Source organism: Pholcus phalangioides, unplaced genomic scaffold (genome assembly GCF_987345545.1).
Source record: "Pholcus phalangioides strain wild (caught in Gottingen) unplaced genomic scaffold, Ppha-v1.0 ptg000004l_1, whole genome shotgun sequence".
NCBI classification, from domain to species: domain Eukaryota; kingdom Metazoa; phylum Arthropoda; class Arachnida; order Araneae; family Pholcidae; genus Pholcus; species Pholcus phalangioides.
In genome coordinates, this window is record NW_028301597.1 from 19,881,076 (window position 1) to 19,908,795 (window position 27,720).

A 27,720-nucleotide genomic window follows, 5' to 3' on the forward strand; every position below is an offset into this window, starting at 1 on the left:
GAACGTATACTTCACCTTATACATCACCTTCGGCAAAAATGGATTGATGGATAATTGGACGGATTTTTGCATTATTTTTTTATTCAATAAGTGACAAGCACGTCATGTGAACTTTCTGTAGTACAAATTTTGCCTCATTTAGAGCACTCCAGAGCTCTATGAAGTGAGCAAATTATTTCTCGCTAACCCTATATATTGAATTAAAAATTCCACGATGCAGAATGCAATGTGTGTATACGAATTAGTCTCAATATTCTTACTTCTCTTAAGCCAGATTTCACGTTCATGATGAATGGAATTTTTCACAAGAAGCAAAAAATCTCCAGTCAAAACATTTGAACCTAAAACTTGAAATTGAAATACATTTCCACTCGAACAAATATCTCAACATATTCGCCCAATATGTACCCTACAGTAAAAAAATAGAAATTCTAAGATATTTTAATAATTTCAAAAATTCTTTTCAAAATTGCTTATTTCTACACAAATCTTTCATTTCAACTTATAGCGTAAAAATGAAATGTGTGTGTGTGTGTGTGTATATTATATATATATAATATTTTGTATTTTTTCCATTTCCAGCACCACTCCAAAAGTTTATTCATCCAACATTCCAAGCCTTTGAAGGTAAGACTTAAAGAATTCCAAAACCATATTTCTTTGAAGTAAATTTTGGAATATTTTTTTCTCCTGCATTTTTGGCCGTTTTCCTTCCCTTTTTCCCCAGTGAGATTAATGTTTCGCTATATAGAAACAACTTAAGCAGCGTATTATGCCAAGCGTGAAAGAGTACGAACCTGTCACGTCTCTAAAGGTACTTTCTGTACGGCATTTACAAATATCCTTCCCATATTAAAGAACGTATACTTCACCTTATACATCACCTTCGGCAAAATTGGATTCCGTAAAAGAGCTCGCGCGATCCTCCTCTCCCCACATCCCATCATTGCCTACGCTTTACACTACCAGAGAGAGAGAGAGAGAGAGAGAGAGAGAGGGAAGGAGAGAGCACCGACCCCCCCCTATCTTTGGTAAAACTTTGATTAATTCTCGCAAATTATTGATATTTATCGCAAAATTTCGTTCATTTTACTTCCCTACCGAGAAGCAGTAATTATGATATAATACCTCCGCAGTATTGCCCTGACTTATGATTTTCATACGTTATCGGATATAGGTGCTGTAGTGAAAAGGAGTGCCCCGGGGGGTAGGTGAGAGAAAGAGCGGATGAGGGGGGAAAATTTTCAAAATTAATTCCATTAATTATCTGCTTGATTGAGCGGAAATTTCTGGAGTTAGTGCTGGAGGATAGGGAGAGAAGAAGGATGAAAGTAGGATGGAGAGAGTTGGAGTGGGGGGGGGGGTTTCATTCCCTCCACACACATATTTTGGCACCCTCACCTTCTCGGCGTCCCGACACCTTTTCCTGACACATGTTTACTCGTTTAGTTCGCGAAAAATCTGGTAAAAGCTTAGGCTAGCGCAAAATTTTTAACAGGAATAATTTCGACCCCGAGGTTTTAGGATGGAGGAAAGGGATAGAGGACGGAGGAGGAGCAGGAGGTGTTTCACTCAATTTCGCTGAATTTGCTTCGAAAACGAATGAACAAACAAGAGCCCGGGGAAAAAAAAAACATATATATATATATATATATATTCTTTACGTGCGAGACGTAATTCGATAGCGTTTAGTGCGTCTTTAATTTTAATTTGCATTTTCCAATTTTTTGGAAAACAAGTTCGTTATGTTTATCATGTAGACACGTTTTGTGATTAAATTGTCAAGAAATATTAACTTTGCCTGCATATTTCTCATTCCTGCACATTTTTCTTTCTTCTTCGTCTCCGTTCTGCTGAAAAATTTTTGTGCATACGAAAACTGTGGTTACTTTTCAAAATTAATATATATATATATATATATATATATATATATATATATATATATATATATATACACATACACACTTTTTTTTTCACTCCCCGGATTTTCGCTAAAAACTTGGGTTTATGTTGCTTGAAACTAAAGAGCTGAATTAGGCAAATTTTGCCTGGTTTGCTTCAATGGTTGTTGCGAAATTGAAATTGTGGATTTGCATACTGCTCAAAAATCCTTGCAGTTATACGGGTTATTTACACATGTGTAGGTAGGATTACCATTTTTCTCTCCTTGACGGCTGTGATAATTGATTATTTTGACAAGTTCCTCATATTTGCATGTTAATTAATCGATTGTGATTAATTCTACTAAAGATCATGCAGTGAATTGATGAAGAAATGCATACATGTAAGTTCTAGTTACATTAATTTTAACATTCTTCACCAAGTTTTCTTTCGCGTATAAATTAATGAATTTGCAATAAGTACAAGTCTGTTTCACTTTAATTTATAATTAACATCATTAGTTTAATTTTTGGTTTTCATTTTTTGGCAACACACTTGAATTAAATCATTACAATGGTCTTAAGCGTTGTGGATGTACCTTATTTCTTAAGCAGACTACCGTAATGCTGATTTTATCACACCCTATTTGTGAAGGATTGCAGCGCTGCATAATAGCGGTATCGACTTTTTTTTTCTTCTTTCGCCTGCGTTAAGGACAAGGCTGGACAAATCCCAGGCGACTAGAAAATCGGTGTTAGCTCCTAAAATTTTGTATATGTGATTGCTAAATCAGAGTCTAGGGATGGCTCGAAATTTTCTGATTTTAATAAACTGCCTTCCAACATGGGAAGGGGGCCATCATGTCCCAGAAAAGCCAAAAAATCATTATTTAAGACACTTTTCCCCCTTTTTCTTGCGAATAAATCATGCTTGCTCCTACGAAATTTGGCCGGCACCTAAATGTTTTTCTGATTTGTCAAGTCCTGGTTAAGGAATGTAAGTATTAAGAAATCTGGTCCAAAATTATCGTATAACATTTTATTTTATAATCGTACAACTTTTATTTTATAATCGTACAACTTTTATTTTATAATCGTACAACTTTTATTTTATAATCGTACAACTTTTATTTTATAATCGTACAACTTTTTTTTTATAATCGTACAACTTTTTTTTTATAATCGTATAAAATTTTTTTTTACATGTAGTAAATTGTATATCATTTATTCAGACTTTGTTCTGAGCATTCAGCAAGTATTTTCTGAATAGTAGGGCTAACTTTCTTTTTTTCGAACAGAGCAAGGCCCAAGCTCTATAGACTTAAGACAATTTTAGCCGTTGCTCCCTGTCTATGGCGGGACAGAAAATCAACAACACGGTGAACTTTACGACACGTCGGCCTATTTTTAATAAAGCAATGCTTTTATTGAATATTTGTGTTTAATAAAATGTTTAATTTCCGAAATTAGTGGAGCCACAGTCAGTGACGTCATGCCATTTCGCAAATGTTCCTGATTTCATGTCATTATTTATGTATCTTATCTGTGTATATTTATGCTATTTGTGAATTGTGAGGATGAGAATAAATTTTTCCGACATGTCCACGGCAATGTTCCGGGGCAACGTGCTTAAATTGCGCAAGCGACAGAGCTTGACCGTTTTCGGTAAGGAAGTAAGTCAGTGACGCCTAAAGATATTGAGCCTCAAATCAATGAGAGGACCGAAATTATTGAAAGTTTGCACTAATTCTGAAATTATTTCTGTCATTAATTTTCGATTATGCATCTAAAATTCTGGAATTATTTTACACCAATTTTTTAAATTTTTTAAAACTAATTTAGAATTATTTCATCAGCTTCAAGTTTTTAATTCTGAATTCTTATTATTTTCTGTTTAATGAGGTAATGTTTTTGTGTAGATATATTTCAGCGTTCCTGTACATTCTGTAAAAATGTGTTATGCCGTTTTGAATGCTAACTTCACGTCCCCAAAAAAATGTACGTATAAAATTGTGTCTTATGGGAGGGCTCTAAAAGTTGTCTGGGATCCAAGCTAAGTCACCAAGATTGTTGAGACACCCATAAAACCAGTGGTGCAAAAAGATGGATTTGTTATTGCATGATTGTAAGTGGATTCGTACGGCCATCTCAAGAGCCCATGGGAACCGAGTTTAAGTCGCGACCCGTTCGTTTAGATCCCCTTGTGCATAGTTTTCCAAACTTTTTTGTTCCATCGCTCCAAAGATTTTTTTCTCTCATCGCCCCTCAACTCGAACAGGCCCATAGAATCTTATGTTGTAACAGTAGCTTTCGTCGCCTTCTGGACCATTCCATCGCCCACCAGGGGGCATTATTGCTCACTTTAAAAAACACTGCCTTTGTGTAATAGGAGCTCTAAAAATGATCTAATAAGCATCAGGATTGAATAGTGAGAGACTTTTTAAAAATTGAGGATAAAACATAAAAACGTTTCTTTTTTTAAAAATAAAATTTCAATTTTCCACATTGTTTGATGATTCCGATCATTTTTGTCGCACCATGGTCATTTTCTGCATGCGAGGGCTAATTAGACCGGTACCTACAATTTACTGCCGGTTACGAACGGCCGCGAGTGATATTTTTATTTTCATACTCACCGAGAGGTTGGTGCGCTAACCCCTCAGTGAGGAAATCTCTGCAGTAACAACGTGTTCGGTGGTCATTTTATCCCAATTTAGCTGTACCTCCGCATCTGGAACATTTTGACAAGAACGAATCGAGTATCGAACTCTCGACACCTCTGAACATGTTTTGGCAGTTTAGGCGAGTATGTTATCGACCTGGATTACCATAGCCTTTCCATATTATTATAATTATTTTACAAACTGAGATTTAATACTAAAAATTCCTTACTCAAATAGTGGTTTTAACCACCGAAACGATGTCCAATTATTCAATTTTTCATTTCAGAAACACTACGGGAAATTTAAAAAAAAGAAAAAGATTCTACTTAACTCAACTCTATAGCGATGTACGGTAGAAATCGTTGAAAACTTTTATAGAGAGGGAATTTGAAATTTCCCGTCAATAAAAAAAGATTAATGAGCTCGAGAAACCAAGAGTTTATGATTCGTGTTTTCTTTCCAAAAACACATTATCAGAGAGTGTCAATGAATGCATAGAAAAAAGAAAAAAACAAACTATGATGAATAGCTATGATAGCTTATAGTATAGATGAAAAACGTATTAATCTATTCACAAATTAGACTTTTTATGAAATTTTACATTTCTCCTCCTGAATCTTTTTTTTTTCATATCTTGAAGTTTACAGCATTACGAATTTTTTTCGGAGAAAAAAATGAGATAAAGGAAAGGGAGATGCTATTCCCCAAGAAGAAATTCGAAACGCTCTCCAATTATAAGTCTATATTTGCAGCTTATCAGACCTTCTTCGATTAATATGAGGAACCCATGAGCAAATATGCAATCGAAAAACCATTAGAGCCTTCATAAAAAGTTATTTGGATCAATAAAAACATTGGGAGATGATGAAGTTTATTCGGTATGGATAGGATTTATTATCTTTTATTATACCCAAAACCCGAGGTATTTATCGATTCTGTGTTCGTATATGTGTACATAAATATATATATTATCTCGATGAGATGTAAGAACGAATAAAAAAACAGCATAAAAAAGAATTCATCCTCGTTTTATGTGATTATGCTTCTTATTTTCTTTTTAACTCTAGCTAAAATTATCTTTGTTTGTACAAAAGCTCCCGAGGACTCAAGAAACGAAGACGCTTATATTTTTGCTGCTGTAATATAATTCCGTAAAAACTCATCAAATAATTTTGATTTATTAATTGTCAATTGTTTTATATTGTTTTGGAAATAATGATACATAATGTTAAATTTGTTCGATTACTTTTCGTGATTAAAAACATGAATGAAAATTATATACTTTATTTTTTGGCGTAAGCTTCACAAGTGCCGTGCCTTCACCGGATAAAATTTAATTTTCCATATCATCACTTTTACCTTGTATTGAACAGACGAATGCAGTAGGCCCCACTTAAATGGGTAACGGATAATGTGATGTCCGCTTATAGTGACAAAATCTTCTGGAACCAAAATTTCTCCCATACAGACAATGTTAAAGTTCCCCATCCCACCCCGTTAATGTGATGATTTCTAGAACTTTCCCCCGCTTAATCGAATACAGCAGGGTTCTCAAACTGTGCACCGCGGCACCCTGGTGCGCCTCCAATTTTGGCGACAGTGTGTCCACCATCCTCCATCTGCGCGATGGAGGAACTCGATTTACGTTTTGCGGCTGAAACCAGTCGGTCACGCGGTCCGCTTGTATTGGTACGTTCTTGTATAGGTTCTGTAACTTTAATATTGTGTAATAAATGTTTAATTATCTTTGAATTGTGAAGCAAGTGCTTGCCTTTAACCGCCTCACTCTACAAACATTTGTCAGCAGCGGCGGCACCGATAGTGGTTTTTCGAAGAGATTCTTTCTTTGTTGAACTACCCTGGGGAGCCACGGATAAAAGTTGATTAGAGGGAAAGGGGTGCCGCGGGTAGAAAAAGTTTGAGAACCCCTGGAATACACGGTATTTTTGAAATTCACACACCAACTATAAATACATATCAACCACTATGGCATTTTTATTGAACGAAGCATTCAAAAATTAAATGAAATAAGTTAACAGTTGAAATATTTATGAAAAGTCCAGAATGGATGCCCTTTAATGTCAAAGTTATCTTTAGTACATTCAATTATTTTATTTTATTTTTTTTTAGCCAATAGAGAGCGCTAACTTTTCAAAAAAAAAAAAAAAAATTTAAAAATCTCAGCAAACACCATGGCTTCATGCAATGTCTTAAAATTAAAAAAAAATTACACGAAAGGAAAGAATTTCTGTTTTTGAAACAGATTGAAAGTTTTTAATTCAATAATAATAATTTTATTTTATTTTAATAATTTTTATTATTAAAATTATTATTATTAAAATTATTATTATTAAAATTATTATTATTAAAATTATTATTATTAAAATTATTATTATTAAAATTATTATTATTAAAATTATTTTAATAAACTCAAAACATATGTGAAATTGTCAAAATGCATGGAATTTCTGAACCTCGGGTATCATTACAAAAAATGTGGATGAAATTGAAGAAGATTTGCGAAAGAACGATGATATCGTCTGTCTATTGCGATGGTTTTATGCTGAAAAGCTAAAAATCAACCTATCTTTCATTGTTTTTTCATAAAATTCCCAATGGGCCCCAATGATAATGAAAGCTACAAATTTGAATGAGTTGGGCCTAATTGAAAAAATTGAAAAAAAGATGAATGCTCATCAAAAAGAACGAAAAATATAAAAGTCAAGAAAAAAGTCATAGGAAAAAAGTCAGTGAAGCTTGGCTCATGGGCGGATATACGGGGGGGGGGCGGGGAGCCCCCTTCCCCCAGCGTGAAAGGTGGAGTCGACTGATCTAATGCATATACGTATATATGAATTGACATCATCATCATCGTGCCCCCCCCCCCTCAGACTTCCAAGTCTATCTCCGCCTATGGCTTGGCTCTCGGAAACGCACAGTATACTCACAAATTGAGTTTTAATACATGAGGTGGGTCCAATGGACCCCGCGGTAGTCTAAGGGTTAAAAAACATAAGCACAATTTTTGATAGACTAAGAAACATGGTAACTTAAATGTCATGTTCAAATTTATATATAACTAAATAATGCAGAAGGAAGCGAGTGTGTGGTGGAGGGAGGGGGGTAGATATCAATTCTTAAACGTCATTATTTAGGCGATCCGAATTGTTTGCATTGTGCTCTCCTCGAAAATTTAAGCGTGGAATTCACTTCCGAATCGACTTCGTGGGAGAGTGCATTATCAATCATTTTGAATCGATTCGTTTTAGGATTTATGCTTGCATGAAAGATGATATGATTGTTCGTATGGCAAACAGTTTCGTGGCCGTTCGAGAAGGAAATGCTCGGATTTTATTTCAAAATATTTGGTATTCCATTTGCACACGTCGATTTTATGTTGAAAGTAATATTTAATGTTCGTGACGCAGGAAAATTTACATGTGTGTAAATTAATATATTAGATTTGAACTCTTCTCCTCTCCTATTATGATTGGAGTAAGGTGGAATGTTTATTTGCATCGTAAGTTTTAGTCATAAAATGTAGTCAAACTCAGCTATAACGACTTTGACTATAAAGTCAATAAGCGTCAGTCTCGGATGATTCTTAAAGGGAATGAGATGTCGTCGTCATTCGTCTTATTTAACGTTAAAGAAATTAAAAAAATTGAATGCAATGATACTTTCAATTTAATTTTTGTGCTGTTTTCAACCGATATTCTTAGAATTTGAGCTCAACACATTGATGGAATTTTTATTTGTATTTTCCATTGATTGTTATGAAGATAAAACAGGAATATTATTCTTCTTCTCCTCTCCACGATTGTCAATCGCCATTCTATTTACATACAGAACTCATATGAACATAGACCAGGGGTCTTCAACACATGGCTCGCTGGCCAAATGTGGCTCTTGCATGTGGCTCTTCACCGTGGCTCCCCGACCATTTTTAGGAAAAATCTGAAAAACTTTGAAAGTCGACCAAGTAAAAAAATATATACATAATTGACATGCAAGAATAATTGACAGAAATAATTTCGAAGTTTATTGAAAGAAACAATTTTAGAATTACTCACAGAAATAAATTCAGAATTACCGAAAGAAATAATTTTAAAATTACTAAAAGAAATAATTTGAGAATTACTGAAAAGAAATAATTTCTGAAAAAAATAATTTCTGAAAAAAATAATTTCTGAAAAAAATAATTTCAGAATAAATAAAAGCCTTCAATTATTTGGAGGTCCCCTTTTTTCACTGTTAAGACTTTTCTGTACATTATTCAATGTCCTTGTGAATCTGGATTCTATCTTACTGTAATAAATATCGCAGTATGACGTGGTTTGGCGGCCCATCGGGATTCATGGAAGTTTTGATTTGGCCCGTAATGTCTAAAAGGTTGAAGACCCCTGACATAGACAGATTTCCAAGGAGCCTCGGCACCTTACTATAGTTTTTTAAATGCCTATTTAAGTATCTTTACTAAAGAACTTCTTTAGTAGTCTCCAGCAATGAGGATCCTTAATTTTGTGCAATTCCATGCATTCTTTAACTTTTCAAGCTTTGTCTTTTACTCTGTGAAATGTACTTGAAATGCTAAAAGTACTGTTACTCGCAGACATGGGAATGGGTGGAGGGAAGGAAGTGGGTTCCTGCTTCCCGTCCCCCAAGACACTAAAAAAGTAAAAATATCTTAAATATTTTTGTAAAACCATTAAAATATCGGACGAAAATATGTTTTTGATACTTTAATCAATTCCTCAATTATTCTTATGTGTTGTTTGAGAATAACAGTAATTTCTCGAAGTAAGTTAGTAAGTCGAAATTTCTCTGGAAGAGTATCTTTGTGTCTCCCCAAACAATTTGTGCCCCTTCGAAAAAGTCGCATCCTCGTATACCCCCTGGTTACTTGTTATTTTTATCGTCCATTCGGATTTTAGAGTTTGTTCTGCATCTGAGTGTGCGAAAACCATCTCGTGGTGGTGGTGTAAACTTAGCTAGTTTTTTGCATTACGAGTATTTGTGTGAAGTTAAAAATACCCAGTTCATGATAGCATCATATGAAATACAGTTGGCACAGCACATCCTAGAGATAGAAGACCTCCGCACGGGTTGCCAAGTTCATCTGGAATTAAGACTACCTAGTAAGTTTGCCACATTTTGAACCACATTGAACATTGAAGGACCGGACGCACCCCGCTTCCCATCTCAAGGACATATCGAAGCGTTCCGGAAAGATGAATTTTATTAAATATGTATAGATATATATATCCATATAAATTTGTTTAACAGAATAACAAGTCCAATTACAGGAGTATAAATCAACGGAATAATTATGATAAATCATGATCCAAGAATCGAAATCTAAATTGATATTATAGCGTCCTTGGCACGTCTGGACTCGATAGTCAAAGTTCCATTGGTGGTGGTCCGTCGGCGTTCGTTGGATGTCACAAGTTAGTCGTGTAGGCCGTACAACGACGAATCGTCGTTGCGTTGTCATGCTTGCGTCACATGGAGTCCTGGTCCAAATGTCCAAGTCAGCCCATGTCAGCCCAAGTCAGACCTTCACTTTTTATTAGGAAAGTTAGTGCCATCTATTGTTTCGACAGAGATAAAAAATAGCATAATTCAATGAACGTATTGAAGATTGAATACTTGGAGCCTATTGCCTACTCCAAATGTTTTTTTTAAATCTTATTTCAGTAACATATTTTCTATTAATTCTAAATATTTCATTCAATAAAAACATTGTGTATAGTGGTGGTTGATGTGTATTTACAGTTAACGCGTAAAGCGTAATAGTAGGTTAAGCGGGGTAAAAGTCGTTGAAATTATCATATTAATTTAAAGTTATTTGTGGTTTGCCCCTGGACAGATCATATATAGATCTCTTGGGTCTACTATGGATATTTGCTTTTGATTCCCCCCCCCATCCCACTGTAATATGTTTTGTCTCCCCCCCCCCCCCGTTTTGTATGGTCTGTGTTAATAAATTCTAAATTCGAGAACTGGTGCCGGATGACTTTATCCGTTTAAGCTTTGGGAATCCGTTTTTCGATTAAGCGGGGTCGAACAGACAGTATTTCATTTTGTAAAGAAGTAAGTGCATGATCTTAAAACCTCAATTCCAGTTGCAACGACACCTCGGATGTTAAATGCGTTTTCGTTGTCTCTTGGTTGCTGTTATAACCAAGTTTGACTTTATTTGCATGTACATAAGAAGCTTGCGTTTCTACTGTCTTCAATATAGTGATGATTCTAATGTAATTCTTTATTAATCCTTGATTTTATTTTAATTGCATATTTTGAAAATTTTTCAAAGAAAGAAAAATGGGAAATTTCAAAATAAAGAGTCTCGTGGTGAGTTGTAATATTTACGGTTTAAGGTCCAGGTGAATGCTATCAATTTCCTGTCAGAAAATCCGTGGGTTTTTACGAAAAGTTTCAAAGCTCTCTTTTTTTCTCTCTTTTTTCCTTCTTTTCGTCTTTTTTTTTTCTTGCTGCTGTCTACATAAATCAGTAACGGAAGGATAAAATGTCTCAAGTGGCGTTCGCAGATTCCGGAATGGCTGCATTGCGTCATTATTGATTTTATTTTGCTTGCTGAAACCTCCATGGAAGTAGGGAAGAGATGAAAACGGGTGAGGGTTTCAAACGCCCACTTCCACGACTGTTTCCCCATGTTTTCCTCCCGCTGCCACACATACATCTCTGTATACGTGTTTGGTCAACAAACACGGCTTAAAAGTATAAAAAAAAAATTGGATTTCCTTTTATATATTTCTCAAAAAAACAAAAATGAAAACAGTAGAAAAACATCGAGTTTTGATGTGCACAAACGTTGGGGGATTGGAGAAAAAGCAAAGGAAAAATTTTTTTTTCCGTGTAAAGTTTACGGAAGTTTAAAAATTTAAAAGCATCATGATAATGTACTAAATGCGTATATCATCATTTCGTCTCATGAAAAGTTAATCTTTCGATGAAATTGAGTAGCCATTTAGAAGCTGAGGTGCACAACATTTTCAGTCCACGGGCCAGAAACTGAAATATGTAGGGTGACATGTGTCCCGTATTTTACGGGATACTCTCTCAATATTGGATGTACAGATTTTTATTATAAAAATTTTAAGTTTTTTCCCTTACTTCCAACTTTTATTTATTATTATGAATTATTTATTATTATTTATAATTATTTATGAATATTATTATTATTATTTATAATTATTTATGAATATTATTATTATTATTTATAATTATTTATGAATATTATTATTATTATTATTATTTATAATTATTTATGAATATTATTATTATTATTATTATTATGAATTTTTATTATTCACTCATACCATGGATTAAGACTATTTTTATATCTTATAAATTATAGCATGATAATTATGACAACATAATTAATTATACTAATATCAATCTCGCTTCTCTCATATTTCTCAAATTAAACGTTTTTTCTTTCGTGAATTACCATTTCAATCCACTGCGATTGATATAGTAGTAACATTTCATTTCTCCCCATTAGTCTATTTTTCTGTGATAGATAACAGTTTTGCTTGCCTTTGACAACATTTATGGCGATAATTAGTGACGTCCTGATTTTTCCGGGTGGATTCCCGATTTCCTATCTTTTTACCGAAGTACCGATACCTTTTTACCGATACATCGTGTTGCGTGTATCGATACTTTTTTACCAGAACATTTCCCGCGAACCGGATGAGGTACCTCGGCGGGTCGCATTTGACATATGTGCCAGAGGATGTGTATGGAGAATATTTATTCAATGTAAGAAAAATTCGACTAAATATATTAATCTCTCACTTATACGTTTCTTTCACTTGATTCCCAACCTCGAGGTGCGAATGCGAGCCAATCCCCCCACTCGTTAAAAGGTATAGCCACAGAGAACGCCTATAACAGTACAAATATCGAATCCTTACACGTAACTTACAATTTGACATATAGATGGCAGCACTGCAGAAATCAGACTAGATACGCATTCAGGTTGTTAGGTACACACTTTGTTCCAGACTCTGCCACGAAACTGGGCTGGAGGAGATCTCGTGAGTGAAATAAGTCTGCTGATAGAAGTACTGGCGTTCATGCATTCGTGCTCCGACTCATGAGAGATAGCTATTATCTGAATCGCTGATTCCCAACGTGGGGCGCCCGCTCCACAAGGGGGCAATTTGATTTTTTATGGGGAAAATTTGGGAATGAGTATTTCATATTAACGCTTGAAACTTTTCAAAACTCCTACCACATTTCTTACATCAGTTCAAATTTAAATATTAATTAACAATTTCTTATAATAACTGCTTCCCTCTGTTTCTTTTATTTTTCTCCTTCAGTGTTTTCTTTGGAAGGGATTTCATCAGGGGTTCTTAATGTTTTGTGTTCCACGGACAATTCGTGCCAATAAGATGGAATCCACAGACCCCTGTGCCAACAAAATGAAGAAAAATGAAGACGTACCCCCTCCCTTACAAAATAATGTTTTGCATGTAAAAACACTGAGTTTATAATGTTTTCTCATCCAAGCCAAGCGCGGATCCAGTGGGGGGGGGGGACGATATGGGTGATCGTGCCTCTCAAGAGCCGAATTATACAGGAAAAATTTGTCTGTCCCGTAAAATACAGGATGATCTGATACACTATGCAATAAATATGGTAACATCATCCTAGGTCCGCATCTCTGATCCAAGCTCACAGACACCCCCCCCCCCCAGAAGTTTCTTCAAAAATCTCAAGTTAAGAATCGCTGCTTTAGACAAAATAAATGACATTTATGGCTCCCCTCAACACTCAACGTAAAGGAGAAGGGACTGACTTAAGTGCGAAGGGTACATCCGCAACGGGCTGCTAAATTTAAGGTGCTGCAAAATGGAGTAAAAATACTTTGATTATATTGAGTAACATTTGACATCTTAACAAAGCAATCACTTAAACTTCTGTCCAAGACAGGGTTGTAACTGGGGAAGAACAGGCGGGTCTGGTGCCTCGACGCTGGACCGGAGTAGGGCGCAAATTTAGTCCTGAACAGAATTCGGATAAGCGGGCAACTCAATAAATTTTAGGCCAGTGGTCTGGAGGCCAATCTTATTTGCAAAATTTTCATTTGTATAAATTCACTGAAAAAATCAATTCAATACCTATAAAGGATCTTGCTTCTAGATGAGGGTCGAAGACTCTCGGTAAGACAGGAGAACCACGAGAAAAAAATGTGCTTGAAAGGGGGCCACGGGCAAAAAAAGGTTAAGAAACGCTGCAATAGAGAACAATGAGAAGAAAGTTACAAGAAGATACAATAGAGGGAGTAAGTATGTAAATTGATGGGCAGGGGCACTCTTATAGCTACGGATAGGCCCCGAAACATCATTTCGTCCAGTGGACATACCCAAATACTGCATTCAACTCTGGAGGAGGTGGGGGGGGGGGACTTGCAAGTACTAGTATACGCAAACGTTAGTGGACACAAACTTGCCTTTTATAAAGGGCTAGCTTCTTCTCTTAAATTCTAATTTGAGGGGGGGGGGGGTCTTTCGGACTTTTAAATAAACCGTTGTATGTATGATGAGCGTAATAAAATAGAGTATGTCTAGTTTTCAGGGAACGATGGGAAAAAAAATTAATGCCAGATACAAAATAAAAGTTTTCTTCATTATTAATCAATAAAATGTAATTAATTTAATTTCAAAAATGAAATAATGAAATTATATCATTCGAAAAAAAAATTTAATAACTAAAATTTGATTTCCAGAAATTTGCATTAAGTAGCAAAAACTCACTTAAGTATGATGAGTTTAATCTAATTAAAAATGTCTTTAAAACCGTCATTAGTCAAAGATATAATTAACAATCTCTTGATGGGATAAGGCAAAGATTACAAAAATTAAAAAAAATCATTCCAATGATTACATTACGAATGTGCTGGAATTTTTAGTTTTCAGGCAGAGTTAACGAAGAACTTTCAATTGTATGTATCATTTTGTATTAATATATGATCAAAATGAATAAATGAGAGGTATAAATCCTTATATAAATACATAAAAAACGTAATTACTTAATTATTCTAATGATAAAAAAAATTTGTTTGTTTCGTAGATTTTAAATAAAACATGATCTTAACCATTCATTTCATTGCACAACGGTGATTTAATACACTCAAATGAATAAATTAGATTAGAATCTGCAGTTTAAATTCTACTTTAAATTACTACTTATTACATACAGTTGGCCCGCTTAATCGGATATCAACAATTCCAGCACACATTATCCGATTAAGCGGGGCATCCGATCCATAGGCGTACCCAGAATTTTCTTGAGGGGGGTTTTCAGATTTTTTTTTTCCTCCTGAGGGGAATTTACTTTTTTTCCTGCAAAATAAAACTGAAATCTTGGCTGGGGGGGGGGGGATTTGGAGTTCCAAATCCCCCCCCCCTTGCGTACGCCAATGATCCGATTATGCAGGGGACAATTCAATTACCATTTTACAATGTTTGTATAGTTTGTATATTGAAAACTGATGAAGGATCAGTATTAATAAAGCTTCTCGATTAAATCACACATCCAAAATGAAATGAAAATTGTATTTAATTCCAATGATCACAATACCTAAGATTTTTCTTTTATCAGGAAATTTAGAGCCCTCCAATAGCTCAATAGAGAACAAAAATAAAATAATTAGATGTACGTATCGAAGACAACTTGAATACTTGAGGTCAGACCTAGTCTCATATGTATTTGTCTAGTCTCCAGTGTGTAACATATTTCCATTATTTCCAAGCGTTTTCGTTAAATTATAACATTATCTGTATATTGGTTGATGTGTATTACCAGTTGACGTGTGAAGCGTAATATTCGATTAAGTGGTGAAAAGTCGTGAAATTATCATATTAAGCTGGGAACTTTAACATTGTCTCTATAAGAGAAATTTTGGTGCCACAGGATTTTATCCGTTATCCGATTGAGCGTGTTGACTGTATAATGTACATGGAACTCGTACGAATTTACGAGTTTCTAACCAATTGGTTATATGCAGGAAGGTATTGTGCGTATATGCGTAGCCCCCCTAACGTATTTATGTTGCCAGAATTGTGTTGTTTCGTGTTAACTGGTAATGCTATCTGTTTTTCATATTTTGAAATTAGAATGAAAGATTTTTGAATTTTCGTGTTATGTAAATATCGTATAACTGCCTGCTCTGTGCGGAGAGACTTTTTGAACTGGTAGACGGCTCACATGCAAACCTCGAAGTAGGAAAATTCTGTTTTGATGACTGTATCTTCCCCAACGAACCTGGTTCGAATCTAGACTTTTTGCTACGTATTTCAATGAACACTCTGTCGCAGGCTGTTCGTTTTTCAAAGATAAAACAAATCAGAACAATACAATTTTCAAACAAAAAACAATAAAGCCTTTAAAATATCATAATATTATTTTCTCAATGTCTCTGTGAATATCAAATACGAAAATATAATTTTTTGTAAACTACATCTTATATTAAGATTTAATTTTCACCAAATGAAAGTTTCAACACAGATTCTGCATAAAAGATTGTTTTTCACGTACACAACCGCCATACTTTGCGAGCTTTCTACAATGATGCGAAAACGTATGACGATACTATACATGTACAAATTTATTTAAATTTAATTTTACATCGCTGAAATACTTGAGAAAACTTTTCTCAACCTCACTTCGAACGTTTCCCGTTTTATAAAACGTACACGGTAAATAAATAAATATTTTCGTGTATGGGATAGGAAACTCGAAGTGGGCTGGTTATTCTCTGGTAAAAGGAAAGAAATGGATGCTTTTCTCCTTGATGCGTGTCTTCTTCCAACTTTTTCCCCCCCAATGCCCGTCCAGAATATAGAGAGGGCAACAAGGATACCAGGCCCTCCTACTTCTTGAACCCCTCGAACAGAAACAAGGGTTGGCGAGCGCTGCGTTGTTTGGGCAATGGCTTTACGCCCTCCCTCAGCTGACTTTCTCCTCTTTCACCGTCTCCCTCTGCTATCCTTTCCATTCTAGCAAACACAACACGTGATTAGAGGTAAGTATCTCGGATGAGAAGGAAGCGTTCTTCTAAGATAGTGTTGCTGCATGTAAGCCTCATTAACTGAAGAGCGAGAGAGAAGGGAAGAGAGAAGCTTCTCTCACAAACAGTGGACAAGCCATACCACTCCGTAATCCATCAACCCCCTTGGTATAACAGCAACAACAGTCTCTACATTCTCTCTCTCCTCTGTTACAACCTACTCCTACTATAGGTCTATCTATGTATGTGTACATGTGGGCCGACTCTCTTTCCCGTGCTAAGGTCAAAGGTAATCTTGGACAGTCCTGCAGGTTTCTTGGGGAAACAACCTCTTGTGACAGTTGGACAGATAACTGTTTGTGACCGGAAGGGTATTTCGACTGGCAAAGTGGACATTGATGGAAAGCGGTGGGAGGATTGACCAGAGAGGGTGTTGTTGTGAAGGGGGGGGGGGAATGAAGCATTTTCTCATCCTGTGTTTAGAGTGGAACTGGACTTTGGCTAGGCAGGCCGAAAAGTAATTTATATCGTTGGCTAATGAGCATCCATAATAGACCAATTAATGATTCTATGGATTCAAACCGAATTGGGTGGAGACAACTCAATTTGAAACCACGGTCTTGGTCAACGGAGATTGCGCAAATTCTCATACATTCAGTGTTAACATGATAGAAAATGACCTATAATTAATTTATATATAATGATCATTAGCTGTTAATATTAACGGAAAACTTGCCACAGGGTGTACAATAATTTTATTAAGTCGGATATTTTCTATGTAATTGATAAAACACGTGCGCGGATATATTATCTGGTCATGACTTCTATTATTCACTTAATGGGTATTGGCACTGCAGCGAAAACCTATAAAAGGTATGCTGATTGATAAGTTAGCTCTTAGATTTTCTATTAACAGGAGATGCTTAAGATCCCCCCGAAATCGTATAATATGCACGGGATTTTGTGTCCTTATAGAGCTGTTCATATCGAATCGGAAAAAAAAAGAACTACGAAAATATAAATATTTTTTCCAAAATATTTCTATATTTAATAATTTTCATTTTCGAATCATGTAGTGCTGACTGAACTTTCGAGTATCAGGGGAATAGTGCGTAGTATACGAATAATTTCGATTCTCAGTAGATATAGGCATTCTGTATAAATAGGCCTACAACAGGCCAAAAAATAGGCCTAAGGGGCTCCGCAATAGAAATTATATACCAGAAAGGGCTCCGCGAGTCAAAAAAGGTTGAGAACCGCTGATACCGAATATACAGTATTTTAGAATTTTCCGGCATCTGTGACTCGAATTTTCCGGCATAACGGAAAGTACGGGTACTTCCGTCATGCTGGTCTCCCTTGCTGTTTCCCTTTATGTGGAATAGGGTATATGAAAAACTTTTCATACTGGTCGTTATAATGAAATGATCTCTACAACGCGTGGTTGTTATAACGAGCGTTGACTGAATAGACTTATGTGGCGTAATTTATTTCGTGTGGAGCTGATAGAATTTCGATTGCACTCATCGTGATTTGGCTTGGTATAAAAATAGTCCCATAGTATAGGTTTTTGCAAAATCGGTGAAAAAAGATGATTTATGGTTTGTTGGTCTCTCTTCTATGTGTATAAAATAAAATGTCCTATCTGACCGATTCATCATCGCCGAGCCCAAACCGCTGAAGCTGCAAATATTAAATTCGGTCAGTAGTTTCATTTCGTGATGTAAAGACTGGCTAAGAAGGTGTTTTTTTTTTAAATTCGACACCTAAGGGAGTCGAATATAATAATAGGGGGGGGGGGGGATTCAAAGGTTACATAGAGAAAACACACCGAGAGCCGAATCTGCAAATATGAAATTTGGTCAGTATTTTTATTTTATGTTGAGGATCACTAATAAGGGATTTTTCAAAACTCAACCCTTAATAAGGGTTGTTCCAAGGTTATTTGGTTGGAATATCGGAATTGGTTCCATCGCTGAACCGAATTTGTTGCAGCATTAGTTTTATTTTCAGTTGTCAGTAGTTTTATTATGATTTTATGATGTAAAGACACACACAACAAGGGGGGTTTGGTTTTTCGAATTTCACCCACTTAGGTATATGGGGCAATCATGGCCTACCCAAAACCAATGAAGCTATAAATGTGAAATTTATATTTTATAATGTAAAGACCACTAAGACGGGATTTCTGAAAATTCAGCCCCCCAAGATTGTCATGAGGGGGGACGGGGGGGTTCAATTGTGGGAATAATTGCTGAGTAGTTTCCAGATCTATCCGGCTCTATCCGGCCCTCCGCAGATTTTATAATACTAGTATATAGAAATTTTAAATTTTAGTTTTTTTTTTGTTTGAAAAAAAACTTTTACAAGGGTGTTTTTTTTTCTTCTGCGTATGGAAAATATAATTGTGAGAATTTAAATAGAAATTGATTTGAAAACTTTTGCATATCCAAAAATAAGAGCGTATGCAATAATTACTTTATGCAATAAATATGCATAAAGTTATTAAAATATACTTATTTTTTTCAGTTGTAAATGATGAACCATTGCGTCTCATTTGCAATGAAACCGTGGCAGTCTTCAAAAGTGTACAACAAATCCCGCCACTTAATTTCCAAGCCCAAAAATTCCAATTACGAATCAATGCCCGAATAAATCCGGCCTACCAAAATTTTTTCCCCTTGTTTTTAGGTCCACTTCGAGAAAAGTTTGCTCATCACTACTCTATAGCATACAGTATCAACAGATTTTTTTTTTCGTACAAAACGGTTATGTAACTGCATTTTTTTTTTATTTCTCCCAATTCTCTATTCACGTCATTAATGGAATAATTTTTTTAAGCATTTCTGCTTCTTAACTCACAAAAAAAATTCAGTTTTCATTTCAGTGTATTAATTCTAGTTTTAAAATGACAAAATTTGCTGTTTTTTAATTTTTTGTCAATTTTTCTCAATAAATATTTATTTATGCAATATTATTCTTCATTAAAAGTTTCAGAAAAACGACTTTGATTGTGAAACGACATCAATTAAACTAAGGTAATGCGAACTAGAAAAAGAAAATTACTACAATGTATAAGAATAAATTCTGATAAAAATATCATAAAATAATAATAATAATATGTCACATCAATATCGTTCAATAAATTGTGAAAGTTTACAGAGTTATAATCTTAATCAACGAGACTGATAAAAATGAATAATACATTGTCAAAGAGATAGGTTCTAATCACAAAAAAATTTGAATTATTTCTTCATAAACAAATAAGAAGTTTACGTTTCTTGTGTTTCTTCTCCATTTTCATCAATCCTTCATCAACACCATCCGTTTATTATTTATTGCGGTGATATTGTTTTAAACGGAAGGGAAGTGTAAATGCATTTTGCAAGAACTACGCGAACAACTAACTCTAGAAAAATAAGGGTATCGTTTGTTTCCCTCCTACAATTTTTTTATTATTTTATTATTATTTCTCACTTTCTTTCTCTCTCATGCACACACTCTTTCACTGAAATATTAATTCGTTCTCCGTTGTAATGACTATAATATGCTTTATCCTTCATGCCTTGTCAGACGGCACCTGACCCGAAATAAAATTTGTTAATATTGCCTATTCAGCCGGCAGCCTTTTTTCCTCTCGAGTCATTAGGTGGATGTAGCGAAGAAATAAAGACAAAAAAAAAAGAAAAGAAATAGGGAAAACAATACTTTCTCTTCGAAAAGTTCGTGTAGACAGTGAGTGGAAGTAAAAGAGAGAGAGAGAGAGAGAGAGAGAGAGAGAGTGGATGTGGATGAGAAGAGAGAAGAAAGGCCTCTTTGGTCTAAGTAGGTTCACGTTCTTAAGACACGAAACTCTGAAGAAAAATAAGAAACACAAGAAAGAGGTAAGAAATAAAAATAAAGAAAAAACAAGAGGAAAAAGAAACACCAGAAAGAAATTACTTCGTGAATTATAGACCAAAGAAAAACTCCATCGAAGGAATAAAAGAAAGAAATGAAACAACAAAAAAAAAATTTTTTTTTCTACGTTCTCGCTGCCGAAAAACCCCTAGAGAATATCAGCTAGAAAAGATTCTGGATCCCATTATACCAGCCGTGTTTCCTCCAAATAATTAACTGCTTTATCGATTAATTGATTTTTTGGCAATGAAACGGAGGAGAGAGAGAGGTATAGAGCTAGAGGAAATGCAAGTTCTTTTTTTTTTGGTATAAACTCTATTTTTTTTTCCTATCCTCACATTCTCTCTGGAGGTCTTGGGATATTCTTAGGGTATATGTGTGTGTTTGGTAGGGGAGAGAGAGAGAGTGTAGGAAAGATCTAGAAAACTTTTCCGGATACTGGAGATGTATTGGCAAAAGATTCGGGACCTTATCCCGTTGTCCATTTATCCTTTTTGAGTTGGCACCTCCCGAGGCTTATCGCGGAAGGAAATGGCCCGCTGTGGCCAAGAGGCTCTGCTTGGCTTTTTTTTGTATGTGTGTGTGTTTGCTTCTCTTTCATATATTTCTTTCTTTATAAAAAATGTGGAAGTACCACTTTTGGTAAATGGTTATTTGTTTAGTTGTTTCTGCAGCTTTTTTTTTTTTGTAAATATATATAGTGTATATACACACATTTGTATTTTTTTTACTCTTTTTTCTACTTGGTGATATTTCGACTGTGTGAAATAAGCCCTGTCCATAAGAGCTCGTTTGTGATATACAGCTTTTAAAGTTTTTTTTTTTCATTTGGAAATTCTTATAACTTCAGTGGCATGTGATGAGGAGGATGAAGTTTCTAACTTGTGATAAAAAGAAAATTCAAAGAAGTTTATGAGAATTTCTATCCTAAGGACTCTTTATCAACAAAATGTTTATTTATTTTGTATTAAAAATACTGTCTTCAATTAACCCATTTGTATCTTATATTATCTGCATTATATTGTTGTTTTCATGAAAGTGATTCTTTTGCAATTCATTATTTAGTTTACAATTTAATGTGAATAACTAACACGATTCAATTTCGTTTCACTTCAACTTTTTTTTTCTAAATATGTCGTCATATTTTACTGTCGTCGGTGTCATACTTCTTGTTGATATATTAAAAAAATATTTTGAAATATTCTTAATTGGAATGCAATTTCAACAAAATATCCCAATATCGAAATGGAATTCAAAGCGCATCAAGCTGCAGCCATAAATGGGTGTGGAAGAGTTGATCAACTTTACCTAAGAATTTTAAGAAGAGACACCACAACGAATAAGGCAAATTAAGTATTTGCCTTATTTGTTGGTGTCTTCTTAATATAAACGGGTGTGATATAAAAGTGAAATTCTGCATCTTTCTCTCATCAAAAAATATTAAAATCGTCATGAAAGTATTCTTCATAAATCTGAATTATGATTTCGATGAAAGTTTTTCTCCTCGTTAACATCGAGCAGCATTTTGGGTTTTCGTGAATGCAATCCTAATACATTTAATGAATGAATACTTATTAATTTTATCAATTCTATGTTTAAAATTAAATGAGTTCTATTATTGTATGATCCGGAGATCTGTAGCCAAACACAACTGACGAGCTACTCATACTTCATCTTTTCCGCCCTCTAATGTAAGAATTGAGATCATGATGCCAGAGCCTGTTCCGCATAAGTTTCGGCCCTGGGCAAACACGAGTTTTTTGAGTCCTTCAAGTGTAGTGTTTTGTGAGGCGGAAGCGTATGTTGGGGTAGCGGGATCATGTGAGCCGTGCCCAAAATACAAAAAACAACCAATTTCAGGACCTTGGGCTCATTCACTGTTTGCCCATGAGACAAACCGGCCCGGTCTGATGGAACTTTCTTTTATTACTGTATCAGTTGATTCACTCAAAAACTACTTTACCGTTCGTTTTATATATATTATTATATATATATTTATATATATTCGGTGTTGAAGTTTTGAAACGATTCGAAAATGGATCAGCGTTGAATAATTTGGAGGAAGCGGTGGGGGAGGGCATCTTTTTTAACTTACATAGTTTTCAATTCAAAACATAATTCATGTGCATTATTTTCTGATAATACAGTCGAATCTCGTTTTAACGAATACCGTTATGGCGAAATTCCCGTTTAACGAACACTTTTCTAATCGTCCCAGATAAGTTTACATAGGAACAATGAAGGACCGGTTACATCCCGCTTCCCATCTGAAGGAGATATCGAAGTGTTCTCGAAAGATGGGTGCATCCGGAGTTGTATATGTATACAAATACAAATACAACACCACAACAAGCAAAATGCCCAGTGAGGTGGCTGAGAAAAAGATGCCCATATGTTATATGGATGTCATATATTTAAAAAATACAGCAACCCAATTAAAAACACAATCACAAAAATTATAAGTATAATATATAGAATATATCTATATAAATTTGCATAACAGAATAAGAAGTACATACAGGATCATAAATCAACGAAATAATTATGAGGAATCGTAGTCTAAGAATTGAAGTCCAAATTGATATTGTAGCGTCCTTGGCACGTCTGGACTGGATAACCAAAGTTCCGTTGGTGGTGGTCCGTCCGGCGAAGTACATGTGTTGTGGTTTATCTGATCACATGTACTTCGTCCTTATTCCTCTTTGTAAACTAGTACTACTAAACCACACATGTACTTCATCCTTATTCCTCTGAGGAACTTCTAACGAATTGGTACATGTTGGAATGTACGTGTTGTGAACCTTACGTGAAGCTTGTTTCTGTGTAACGCTTGATATATGTAGGACCGCCATCTGTCATCAGTTTTGATAACTGGGAGTGAAGTGTAATGATTGAATAATTGTATCATAAAAATATAATATTAATGGTCTCAAAATTATACAGTAAACCACTGCAACCTATCAGCAAAGCATGGAAATTACAATATGCAATGTTAATTAGCATAATTCCCTCATCAAGATTGGGCTTGTGTAAAATCGATAAAAACGTTATTTCTTCTAATTGGAATCACCAGGGCAGAAAAGATTAATATTACCCTTTAACTAATCCTGGAAAAAGCCTCTTTTAGTTGCCCAATAGCCATAATTTTTATATCAAGATTAAAATAAATCAAGAGCGTTCAACCTTTTGAAGAGTGTGTACCACTTCATTGGTTTGAATATGTTTCACGGGCCACTTTTGTGATGTGTAAATGCGCCGCAGTCCACTCAAGTGATCTGAAACTGCTGCAGGTTACTTACATTATCAGCAAATGTTCCGCAGGCCACTCAGGTGCACTGAAACTGTGCCGCAAGTCACTCAAGTGATCTGGGAGTATGACATGCACCCCTTAAGTGATGAGGAACTGCAACGTGCGTCACTTGAGTGATCTGGAACTGTGCAGTGGGGCACTTGAGTGATTCGAAAATGCGTCGCCGGCCACTCAAGTTCTCTTAAACTGTGTTGTGAATCACTCAATTGATAAGGAACTCCACCGCGGGTCATTGAAGTGATTTATAAATATGATGCGAGTTTCCTATGTGATCTGGAACTATATCGCGAATCTCTCAAGGGATGTGGAACTGTATCGCGAATCGCTATAGTGATTTGGAACTGCACCGCGGATCAGTTGATTAATCTGATAATATGTCAATTGGTTCATTTTTACAAAAATAGTTTTGAGGGCACATCAAATGGGGCCACACCAGATCACTCCGAGGGCCACATTTGGCCAGTGGAAAATAAGCTGAGCATGTGCGGAATAAATAATAACATCGATGCAAATCCTTGCTGAATCAGAATCGAAACACAATGGCACACAATGCTCTTCAATATGCACGCATTCAAAAAATACATTGCCTAATACTGCTTTGATTGAGTTCACAAATACAGTCTGAAAAGTTTATAAACAAATTGAAATGATAATTTGTCACGGTTAATAAATAGTCTCAGGGAATCACACCATAAAAATTTTTTTTCATCTTTCTCTGATTCATCTCAGTCATGAATTCAAACAGTTCTCACCAAACTCACGTTAGTAATAAACGAATCTTCTCTCTAACTTTTCTTCTGGTTTCGTGGTTTGTTGGGTTTCTACAATAGCAGTCTGCGTATCTTCAAAAACTCCCAGGAAAATACCTGTTTCTTGTCCTGGCTCAAAATAGCGGCAAACAACCTGTCAACTAAAACCACCAAAAATGTAAAGAAACAAGATGTTAGTTTCTTATTACCTCAGAAATCGTTTTCTCTATGCGTCCAATTCTTACATCTTCCTGGCGTATGTACACACACACACACATGTACCATCTTTCCTTCTTACCTAATTCCACTATTCCCACACACACACACATACGTACGTTCCGGGAAAAAGGATGAACATCGCAAGGAAGTCGTTTCCTCAACAAAATCCAGAGACTTTTAAATCAAAGACAAAAGCCTCCACGGCCTGGTAAAAGCTTGGAAAATCAATCTCTATTACAGTATAATATCGCGGAGTATCGCTTTTTAATCGGTACATTTGTTCTGTTTAAGAGAAAAGTTGTTTACTTCGCTACAGGGTGGGGAAGAGAAGCAATACTATCCGACGAAGAGATCGCTACTCTCTCTTTTATTTTCATTTTTTCAGTTGGAAACAAATGGTTTTTACTTAGTTGTTCCGTTCGCGTATTTCTCATTTTGTATCGCTGTGGTATCCAAAATCCTGTATCTGACTGAAAACATTGCTATATAAGACATCGAATTTTTATAATATAAAGTAGTGTAAATATGGTATGTATCCAAAATTTAATAACTTTTAAGAGAAAGTGATTTTTTTTTCTAATGTTTTTTTTCTGTTTTTGTTTATATACTTCGGTCTCTGGAATACTTACAATTTTCAAGCTCCGTATTCGCTTCTTTTCCTCCGTCCATCGGAGTATCGCTACTAGTGGATTCGATATTGGTTTAATATCCTGATTGAAGTTATTTTGAACAGTTTATCTGAAGAAGCAAAACCCCAAGAATTTCCGGTTTCACGAATTTCAGAACCCAAGAGAATAAAATACAAGAAAAAAAGAAGACTTCTGTTTATTTTTCTCTTTTCTACATTTTGTTTTGAAAGAATGCACATTGCCATTATCCTTTACTTAACGTAAAAGCAATAAAAGCACAAACACACACATCTATATTTTTCTTAACTAATTAAATTTAGTATTTGTAATGTTTCGTCGATTAATAACGAAAAAAAATCTGTTTTTTTTTTACTATGTCCAAATATTTATATATATGTGTATATATATATATATATATACAGTCGAATCCCGTTTTAACGAATACCGTTATAGCGAAAATCTCGTTTTAACGAACACTTTTCTAATCCCTCAAATAAGTTTACATAGGAACAATGCAAACAACCTTAAACTCCTTTATAACGAAATTTCGTTATAAAGGAATTCCAGGTTACCTAGAATTGTTCCTATGTAAACTTATTTGGGAGATTAGAAAAGTGTTCGTTAAAACGAGATTTTCACTATAACGGTATTCGTTGAAACGGGATTCGATTGTATATATATATATATATATATATAATATACATTGAATTTGTATTTATATCAAGAATTTCGATATCTCTTTACTATTGATATGTACAGAGTTAAGATGCGTCATATTTGCTTCATGAACAGCGCCAACATTTTAAAAATCAATATTAATCAAAATAATTTCAAATTTTCTTCATAATTGCGAGTTTGCTGAATTTGAGATACCATGATTTTTTCCAAATTGTTTCGTTCGCCAAATCTTGGCTCCGGGAACCATTAAAAATACTAATATTCGAGAACTTTGTGTATAGTCTCGATAATCCGAAGTAAACGGGACCGAGACAACCTCGGATTATTTGGAAGTTATAGAAGAAAAGACTCTTTTAAGTGTGGGGGGGGGCATGGTCCTCCACGAGGGTGGGATTGACAGGGCTATCTAGCTGGCCTCTGTGATGGTCGAGTGGTCACGGTGACGGACTCGCATTGCGAGGACCCGATAAACCCCAATGGGAAACCCCGCCGCAGTGGTGGTTGGCTGAAGTTGGTTTTCTGCGGTTCCCAACTTCGAGGCGCGAATGCGAGCCGATCTCTTCGTTAAAAAGTCTCCCTGCAGAGAGCAACACGCCTACAGCATTGCAATTATTTATTCATTGCACTTCACTCACTATAAGTTGAAGGGAAAACTCATAGTTTAAAAAATGGATTGCAGATGGCAGCAAAACACATAACAAGCATTGCACAGGGTCCCAAAATGATTCACAATTTTTTGTTTTCTCACGCTATAAATTCACTGTAGAGGAGGAGAAGAGCATGTGAAGTCTATTCTAAGGGCCCGTCAAAAATCTAAGCCTAAGCACCGTGATGCAGGATGTGGGGGCTGTGGGGTACCTAATTCTACTTGTTTTGCCCGTAATTGATTGTGCAACTGCCTGTGGAATCTGTATAAGACCGATGAATTCTGCATAGAGGAGGCTGACAGTCGCTGCAGGCCTCGGGACCCGTTATGAATGTGTGTTATTTTTTATACATTATGAACTTTGTGTACACTGTTGGACAACTGGCTTATTTTTTTGAAAAAGAAAAATTCAGCTGTCTCCTCATTCATTTTCGCATAACCCAGTTGCCCAATCCAGTGTTTCTCAAAGTATGCGTCGTGGTGAACATATATATGATATTCATGTATAGCTACCCTGTGTGCCATGAGGTGATTCTTTTCACCGTTATTATAGGAAGCTGTGAATAAACAATGAATAAAACAAGGGAGCGGTCAGATCAAGGTATGAGAACCAATGTTCTAAACTGTTGTATGAATAGCTGAGAGTGACGTCACACACACATCTCCAAATACACATATTCAATAAAGTTCAATAATTCCGTTTTATGGTTACTAACATTTTACGACTTGGTGCCACTGCACCTGCTAAGGTCCTGTACCAGGTTGGTCCACCCGAACCAGAACATAGCTCCCACACTGTCCCACTCTGTACCAAGTTGGTCCAGGGGCGGTAGAGTTCACAAACTTTATCAACCTGAGGACCTGAAACATATCAGGTCTACAGTAATTCGACAGAGCAACAGTCCTACAACGGTACAATTATTCAATCATTGCTTTCACTTATAGTTCGAAAAATTGATAGCGGATGGCAGCTTCACACTTCTAAAGCATTACACAG

General features: G+C 35.4%; 1 long non-coding RNA gene across 11 annotated transcripts in view; it reads left to right on the forward strand.

The window, feature by feature from the left end:
* The window catches only part of LOC149086726 (uncharacterized), a 271,603-nt gene that overhangs the window by 69,248 nt on the left and 174,635 nt on the right, over positions 1-27,720 (forward strand). For all 11 annotated transcript variants that reach the window (XR_016192509.1, XR_016192500.1, XR_016192504.1 and 8 more), the window contains one exon: positions 583-627. This is a non-coding gene — a long non-coding RNA (uncharacterized LOC149086726). The remainder of the gene's footprint in view (positions 1-582; positions 628-27,720) is intronic.